Source organism: Camelina sativa, chromosome 14 (assembly GCF_000633955.1).
Source record: "Camelina sativa cultivar DH55 chromosome 14, Cs, whole genome shotgun sequence".
NCBI classification, from domain to species: domain Eukaryota; kingdom Viridiplantae; phylum Streptophyta; class Magnoliopsida; order Brassicales; family Brassicaceae; genus Camelina; species Camelina sativa.
The window spans coordinates 31,346,981-31,353,743 of record NC_025698.1 but is presented as its reverse complement, the minus strand read 5'-3'; the positions used below and the strand labels follow the sequence as shown (position 1 = coordinate 31,353,743).

The following is a 6,763-nucleotide window of genomic DNA, read 5'->3' as shown; positions in this document are numbered from 1 at the left end:
AGAGACGGCAACGAATACCTCATCAACCTTATCGATTCACCTGGGCACGTTGACTTTTCTTCTGAGGTTACTGCTGCACTCCGTATTACTGATGGTGCTCTTGTAGTGGTCGACTGCATTGAGGGTGTCTGCGTTCAGACTGAGACTGTTCTACGTCAGGCTCTTGGTGAGAGGATTCGACCCGTCTTGACTGTCAACAAGATGGACAGGTGTTTCCTTGAGCTTCAGGTTGATGGTGAGGAGGCTTACCAGACTTTCTCGAGGGTCATTGAGAATGCTAATGTCATTATGGCTACGTACGAGGATCCTCTCCTTGGTGATGTTCAGGTTTATCCAGAGAAGGGTACCGTTGCGTTTTCTGCTGGTCTCCACGGTTGGGCGTTTACTCTGACCAACTTTGCCAAGATGTATGCTTCCAAGTTCGGTGTTGATGAGTCTAAGATGATGGAGAGGCTTTGGGGTGAAAATTTCTTTGACCCTGCTACCAGGAAATGGACTGGCAAAAACACTGGTTCCGCGACCTGCAAGCGTGGGTTTGTCCAGTTCTGCTATGAACCCATCAAGCAAATCATTGCTACTTGCATGAATGACCAGAAGGACAAGTTGTGGCCTATGTTGGCCAAGCTTGGTGTCCAGATGAAGAATGATGAGAAGGAACTGTTGGCTAAACCTTTGATGAAGCGTGTTATGCAGACGTGGCTCCCTGCCAGTACTGCACTACTTGAGATGATGATTTTTCATTTGCCATCTCCCCACACTGCCCAGAGGTACCGTGTTGAGAATCTGTATGAAGGTCCCCTTGATGACAAGTATGCTAATGCCATCAGGAACTGTGACCCTAATGGTCCTCTCATGCTGTACGTTTCTAAGATGATTCCTGCCTCTGACAAGGGTAGGTTCTTTGCCTTTGGTCGTGTTTTTGCTGGTAAGGTTTCTACTGGTATGAAGGTCAGAATCATGGGTCCCAACTTTGTCCCTGGTGAGAAGAAGGATCTGTACGTTAAGAGTGTTCAGAGGACTGTTATTTGGATGGGTAAGAGGCAAGAGACTGTGGAGGATGTTCCTTGTGGAAACACTGTTGCTATGGTTGGTCTTGATCAGTTCATCACAAAGAATGCTACCTTGACTAATGAGAAAGAGGTTGATGCTCACCCCATTCGTGCCATGAAGTTTTCTGTGTCTCCTGTTGTTCGTGTTGCTGTTCAGTGTAAGGTTGCATCTGATCTTCCCAAGCTTGTTGAGGGTCTCAAGAGGCTGTCCAAGTCTGATCCTATGGTTGTGTGCACAATGGAAGAATCAGGTGAGCACATTGTTGCTGGTGCAGGAGAACTCCATCTTGAGATTTGTTTGAAGGATCTGCAGGATGATTTCATGGGTGGTGCTGAAATTATCAAGTCTGACCCTGTGGTCTCTTTCCGTGAGACAGTATGCGATAGATCTTCACGCACTGTAATGAGCAAGTCTCCTAACAAGCATAACCGGCTGTACATGGAAGCAAGACCTATGGAGGAAGGTCTAGCTGAGGCTATTGATGATGGACGTATTGGTCCAAGGGATGACCCTAAAATCAGATCCAAGATCTTGGCGGAGGAGTTTGGATGGGACAAGGATCTTGCAAAGAAAATCTGGGCGTTTGGACCTGAAACCACAGGGCCTAACATGGTGGTTGATATGTGTAAGGGAGTTCAGTACCTTAATGAAATCAAGGACTCAGTGGTGGCTGGTTTCCAGTGGGCGTCCAAGGAAGGTCCTCTTGCTGAAGAGAACATGAGAGGCATCTGTTTCGAGGTTTGTGATGTGGTGCTTCACTCTGATGCCATCCACAGAGGAGGTGGTCAGGTTATCCCAACAGCCAGAAGGGTCATATACGCATCCCAGATCACAGCCAAGCCTAGACTTTTGGAGCCTGTATACATGGTTGAGATCCAGGCTCCAGAGGGAGCTCTTGGAGGAATCTACAGTGTGCTGAATCAGAAGAGAGGACACGTCTTTGAGGAGATGCAGAGGCCAGGAACACCGTTGTACAACATCAAGGCGTATCTGCCTGTTGTGGAGTCGTTTGGATTCTCGGCTCAGCTAAGGGCAGCAACCTCAGGACAGGCTTTCCCGCAGTCTGTGTTTGATCATTGGGAGATGATGCCTTCTGACCCTCTTGATGCAGGAACTCAGGCTTCAGTTCTGGTGGCTGAAATCAGGAAGAGGAAGGGTTTGAAGGAACAGATGACTCCACTCTCTGATTTCGAAGACAAGCTTTAAGAAGCTTCACCAAAGACTTAGCAGCCTCTTTCACTATGGTTACAACTCCCTTTTATCCTTATTTTTGTCGTGTTTTATGAGATTACTCTTTTGAAATGATGGATTGTGAAGACTTTTCTCTCGCCATCCCCTCAATGTTCTACCTTTTCTTGTTGAGAACTTTGTTATTGTGTTCGCAAATATCTTGGTGTTGATTTTGTCTTTGCTCTTTAGTTATATTCTCGTCTCATCGAATCATTTATGCATAATCATTAGGGTGCTTGTTTGTTTTTTTTCAATTGAAAGTTGCATACTATGTAGGATTTGTTAGCTTCCTTTAAAAGTTGGTTTGCTTAGAGCATCTCCAATGGTCTTCTATTTTTGCTTCTATAATAGAGAACTTCATAATAGAGGTGAGTTTAGGGGAGTTTTACTCCAATGGTCCTCTATTTTCATAATAGAGATTGTTATTTTTTTCTCTATTTATAGAGGAACTTTATTTTTTTCTACAAAGGGTTCCTCTATAAATAGAGGAACTCTATTTTAGAGGTAAAAATAGAGGTGGGTTGGAGTAAATCTCACCTCTATGATAGAGATCTCTATTATAGAAGAAAAAAATAGAGAAAACCATTGGAGATGGTCTTAGAGATTGAGATGGTGTTTAGTGACTGTATTATTGTTACATATATTCAATACATTAGTTTACACGTATATGAATACGAGGACAGTAATTAGAAGCTGATCCCCTAATTATGTCTAGAATTCATACAATAGAAATTGTACCCGAATTCTAAAAGGATCGATCGTGGTCACCAGATTTGATTTCGTGACTTGAGTGGAAAAGTATTTCGTGGCAACCAGGGAGACTGTTCTTTATGGTCCGTTTTGAGGCGGCATTGACCGGTGGACCATGGAAAACGTTTGGTAGTTATCTTATGGTGCAAGCATGGTCACCCGAATTTGATCCAATGAGAGATGAAATCACAACAACACCTGTTTGGGTTCAGCTGTCAAATGTGCCAGTGAACTTCTATCACAAGAGGATTCTGATGGGGATTGTTAGAGGGTTGGGGTAGCCTATTCGGTTGATCTTACCGTCTTTGAAGGGTACAATACAAGTTAATGGAGATATATTTTGTGTCCTATGAGGAGCTGGACGCAATCTTCTAGAGATCTCTCCAAATGATGCAGTGAATATTGTTATTTCCAATATATTCGGAGGACTGGAAGATACAAAGATTTCTTCTGATTCCGTGCGCGGAAATATCTAATCTGAATCGAACAAAGAAAATATGATGGTAGCCCTCAACCTACAAGTTCGAAAGACTGATATGCGAGATAAGGGTCGACATCAGATTGTGGAGTTGGATGAAGAAAATGGAGCTGTTCGAAATGGACCTCCTGGGAAAAAAGTCCATAAGGTCCAAAAGGGTGTTAATGGGTTGAAAACCAAACAACATAGTTCTAATAGGTCTGAGAAGGGGTTGGTTTTTGCACCCAAAATTTAAGAGAAGTCATTAACGACGAACGAAAAACGATTACGGGTGGTGTTGGTTAACATCGGCGGACCCGGAGGAGTCTTTGCTTCAGGTGGTGGTGTTACGGTGAAGGAGGTAGCATAGCAGGGGCGAAATGGTTAGCGACCATTGGCTAGCAGTTTGGTGTCTAGTGGTGATGGTATGAGTGTTGTTAAGCTGCGAGAGGGGTTGCCTGGCGGAGGGATGGTGAATCCGACTGTTTAGCAGAGTTCCCATGTGTTTTTATGCTTTTTTGCGAATGAAATATGAATTGTCTCTTTTGGAATTGTCGAGGGCTAATAAACCTAACTTCCATCATTCAATTTGCTATACGTTGCAAAAATTTAGAACATATCTATTGGCCGTGTTTGAGACTCACACTGGCGGTGATAACATAAGTCGCATTTGTCCATGATTAGGCTTTGATAACTCGTTCAGGGTGCATGTAGTTGGATAGAGTGGTAGTGAGTGGTTGCTATGGGAGATGAGATTGGGACGGTTGGTATTGTTGCTTCCTCTGACCAGTTTATTCATGCTCGTGTAGTTAATGGTGTCGATGTTCTGCACGTAGTGGTGGTGTATGTAGCGCCTATAGTAAGCAGGAGGAGTGGTTTATGAGCTCAACTACGTGAGACTCTGAGTGGGATAGATGAACCTGCTATAGTGGGAGGTGATTTCAACACAATTGATAGACTCATGGGTGAAGATCTATGTAATGACTCGTATCATGAAGTACGTACTAGACACGAGGAACGTGTGCGAAGGACGTGGAGATGACTCAAAAAGACATAGAAAAGAAAAATTCCGAGAACGGCCTAAATAACTTGTGTTAAAATTACCAAGTCATTGAAGGGTCCATGGCCGAAGAACGGACGTGATGACTCAGAAAGACAAAGAAAAGAAAAGTTCCGAGAACGGCCTAAATAACTTGTGTTAAAATTACCAAGTCATGGAAGGGTCCAGGGCCAAAGAACGGACGTGAACCGTTGGGACATCCAGTTCATTGGACGATGGATGACCAAGGAAGTTGGTGAAAGGACCAAAGGAAGGAAAAGGAAAGTAATGGCCGTGGAAAATGGTATAAAGGACGTAAAACGGACCATGCGAACAGAATGACCACGTACTGACCGAATGGTCAATGTACCCCGGGAAATAGAGGGACCAGACGTAAGGGACGGGAGGTTTAAAGATGGATGAGACAACCGAGTGTCATGGACGAGAAGGTCCGGAGAAAGTCGCAAAAAATTGAGTGTCACGGTCGGAAGGACCGGGAATTGCCGAGGGAAAGGGTCGCAGACGAGTGAATTGTCTCTGCAGACAATTGTGGGAGCTTGGGACGCAAGAGAGACATGGAGGGACGCGGGAAGTGGAAGAGTCTCAGCATGGGAGTGAGATGTCACATGTCGCCAGATTAAGCCTCATTTGCCAGCGAGTGAGATGCACACGCGAGTGGGGGAGAGTACATGCAAAAAATGTGACACTTGTCACTTGATTTTTGCCACTTGCTAAGCCTTGAAGTCGAGCAAAGGGGCTATAAATATCCCTCTTGGCTTCTCACTTTCGACCAAAACCTCTCTAGACAATTAAACTCTGCCCAAATTTTCTCTCAACTTCTTAAAGAAGAAACCTTGTGATTTCGAGAGAAGAGAAGGAAGAGGAGAAGATCTCGGCGAAGAGAGGAGCTAAAGATCAAGGAAGTGCTGTCAGATCGGCGTGGTGTGGTGGAGTTCCTGTAATGACCCTCACCATGAGGTAAATTTCAGAATAAAAACCCTGGCCAAAGGACCTGGAAAGGACGAGGAAAGAAGGCAACGAAGAAAGGTAGAAGAATTGTTGAAGACGTGTTCGAGAAAATGTTGACGGACCGGGAGATGGCCATGTACCATGTACCATGTACCATGTGCCGTACCATGTACCATGTGCCGTACCATGTACAGTGTACCATGTACAATACCGCGAACGTACCACGTACCGCAGGACAGAGTCGTCCGAGGTGTACCACAAACCCGAGACGTACCGCAGAGTCGTCCGTGATCGTGCCGCGACACGAACCTGCACTGCGATGTCATTAGCCAAGCAGACAAGAGTCAAAGAATTAAGGAACTTATGTCTCCTTAATTGACCAATCAAAATTCATGCAAAAAGTGAGAAAATATAATCATTATGTTTCACAAAATTAGCCAATCAAAATGCATGCAAAAAGGAGTGTGAGACAAAAGAAGAAGAAGTGGTCATTATTTAACGAAGTAATGCATGCCTTCACCAAGCATTATCTAGAGGAGAAGAAGTGGTGAAGAATCGACCAAGTAATGCAACTTGATTAAGATGGTAACTTGGTTAAGATACTTGTAAAATTATGAGCTTAAAAACCATAAAAACTCAAGTATCAATCGGTTGGAGTCTTAAGGCGTTTAGTCCGCGAGAAATTTCGGCTAGCGTAGTAAGACTAGGGTATGGCTATCCTCAGACTATTTCCGTACCAGCATGCAGCCGCGTCATGTAACCCATGTGCGTTGAGTTGTAGGGTTGGTATGAAGAGCTTGGAGGTTACTAGGCTCGCTACCCTGGTCGAGGCTGTCTACACGATGGTGTGGCTCGAAGTGTTGTTTTGATTGCATGTCTTTGTGGTTGCAATGCGGAGGTGTTGAGGAGAGGAAGCATACCGAACCCATAAATTAAAACTTGTTAAAAACTTTTTAGCTTTTAGTCAAGTTTTATTGCTTTGTAGTTGATTGATTGCTTGCTAGATTTATTTGCTTAATTAGCTCATTATTCTTCTGCATGCTATCTCTGATTGATTGTTTGATTGTTGATTGCTTGCATGTTTGTTTGCTTGATTGCTTGTTTGATTGCTTGCTTGATTGATTGTTGTTTTGGGGATTTGGGGTTGGGGATTTATTTTCTGCAGGAACCCTGTGATTCACTAAGTAATATTAGATTACTTATGATAAAAATTTGTCTTGCAGGTAACCTTAGAGGGGATTAGAGGGCGTGGTGAACGATATGACCCG

General features: G+C 44.0%; 1 pseudogene; it reads left to right on the top strand.

Moving 5' to 3' along the window:
• Positions 1–2,472, top strand: part of LOC104743047 — a 3,871-nt pseudogene extending 1,399 nt beyond the window's left edge.